Genomic DNA, 2,500 nt, shown 5'->3' on the forward strand with positions numbered 1-2,500 from the left:
GGAGGGGACGTATGACCCAAACGGGGGCTTATATGACCCACGGACACTGCAAACCATGCTCCTACGACTAAATAGAGGTTAAAACTACGATTGGTGAAATCTTCATTTTTGACCTCGAAGCAAGGTACCTTCCCTATAGTAGGCAATGAGTAAATGATCATAATCCCAGGAGGGCAAAAAATGGGAACCCGAGAGGAAAGCGCTGTTGGCGCGCCTAAGCTAGTGGCCCGTAGAGTAAAAAGGGTACCCCCAACAAAGTTGTCGTTTGACGTTCTGGTTGCACTTTTTATCATCTAAAATCAGTTTTCTACACGTTTTGAGGGGTTTAAGCAAAAAAAAAAATTTCGACTACTCGAGCTCTCTGGCCCGTTCGGTGCACATTTTTGAAAAAAGCTAGGGAGCTGCCCCTAGGTTCGGGGTGTCACAAAATGTTGAAAAGTGGTCGAAAAACCACTATCCAGAATCGGATGTAGAATCATTAGACGAACTTAAAATTGTTCTACGACACCCATCTGCGACGTTTAGTATTCGAGTTATGGCCCGTACCAGGTCTGACCGAGCAATTTTTGTTCCGCGCACTTTGTGCACCGTACACGTTGATGTTTGTATGAAAAAGTACCCTACCTAGGGACGCGTAGAGCAAATTTGTACCCCGGGCATGTTGTCGATTGACATTCTGGTTTCACTTTTCATCATCTAGGGTGCGTTCCTGACACGTTTTGAGGGGTTTTAGCAAAAAAAAAATTTCGACTACTCGAGCTCTCTGGCCCGTTCGGTGCACATTTTTGAAAAAAGCTAGGGAGCTGCCCCTAGGTTCGGGGTGTCACAAAATGTTGAAAAGTGGTCGAAAAACCACTATCCAGAATCGGATGTAGAATCATTAGACGAACTTAAAATTGTTCTACGACACCCATCTGCGACGTTTAGTATTCGAGTTATGGCCCGTACCAGGTCTGACCGAGCAATTTTTGTTCCGCGCACTTTGTGCACCGTACACGTTGATGTTTGTATGAAAAAGTACCCTACCTAGGGACGCGTATAGCAAATTTGTACCCCCGGGCATGTTGTCGATTGACATTCTGGTTGCACTTTTCATCATCTAGGGTGCGTTCCTGACACGTTTTGAGGGGTTTTAGCAAAAAAAAAAATTTTCGACTACTCGAGCTCTCTGGCCCGTTCGGTGCACATTTTTGAAAAAAGCTAGGGAGCTGCCCCTAGGTTCGGGGGTGTCACAAAATGTTGAAAAGTGGTCGAAAAACCACTATCCAGAATCGGATGTAGAATCATTAGACGAACTTAAAATTGTTCTACGACACCCATCTGCGACGTTTAGTATTCGAGATATAGCACTTTGTAGGTCTGACCGAGCAATTTTGTACTAAAATGTATGGTGAACATGTAATTCATTAAATAACATTGACTTGCATCGTGCCCTACTTCATCGGCACAGCTGTTATTGACTATCTTTAGTGGAAATGGATTGAGTTTGACCATTTTAAGCCCATTTCCTATGCCGTGCACCAACATTGTGTACCGATCAGGGAAAGTACGCTACGTACGCGTTCATGGATGTCGATGTTGGTACAAGTTGCCGGTCGGGATAGCCGTGCACCAAAACTGTGTACCGATCAGGGAAAGTACAAGACGGAGGGTGCAGCTCGAGCGTACGCGTTCATAGATGTCCATGTTGGTACACTTGCACCAAAATTGTGTACCAATCAGGGAAAGTACAACACGGAGGGCGCAGCCCGGGCGTACGCGATCATGGATGTCCATGTTGATACAATCTACGTGTACGTTCTTAGTTTTTGTATCAAAAGTTGCAATTAAGTGCTTGTATGCTTAAAATGCTTATCTCAACCGGTCACCTTTTGGCCTGTCCTTTTATAACAGAAACCTAGAAAGATACTCGATATTTTTGTGTTGTTCCATTAGCCCGGGACGACGAAATGAGCTATGTGCACATCGTGCAGAAAACTGTCTTCGCCACGCATGTTTTTGTCTATCCACTCATATAATCACCCACATTTGTGTTCAACACGGACGGCGCAGCCCGAGCGAACGCGTTAATGTTTATGTTTGTACACACTGCTTGTACGATTCTAGGATTTGGTAATTGCGTCACAGTGCCCGACCGTCGCGGACACCATTCTTGGACAGAAGTCCTAGTACGTAGAGTACTTTCCCTAGGTATGTGCTCGTTCGTGACTATCGTTGCGTGCTTACGGACACGCTTGGGTATGTTTACCATACAAGGTTTACTAGGGAAACCTGGGAAGGACGCTTGCCCTCCCGTCGCGGACACCATTCTTGGAAAGAAGTCCTAGTACGTAGCGTTCCTTATTTTACTTGATCAGTTTGTAATGCATTCGCTTTGTTCCATCGACTTCTGCTACTGCTCACTAAGGGGTGTTCGTTTGCGATGTGTACGATAAGCAACTGTCTATCCTAACCAGCAGTTAATCAACACTTTTCACCCAAGTCATAGGAACATAGAGTA

This window comes from Anopheles gambiae, assembly GCF_943734735.2.
Source record: "Anopheles gambiae chromosome X unlocalized genomic scaffold, idAnoGambNW_F1_1 X_unloc_46, whole genome shotgun sequence".
Taxonomy (NCBI): Eukaryota; Metazoa; Arthropoda; class Insecta; order Diptera; family Culicidae; genus Anopheles; species Anopheles gambiae.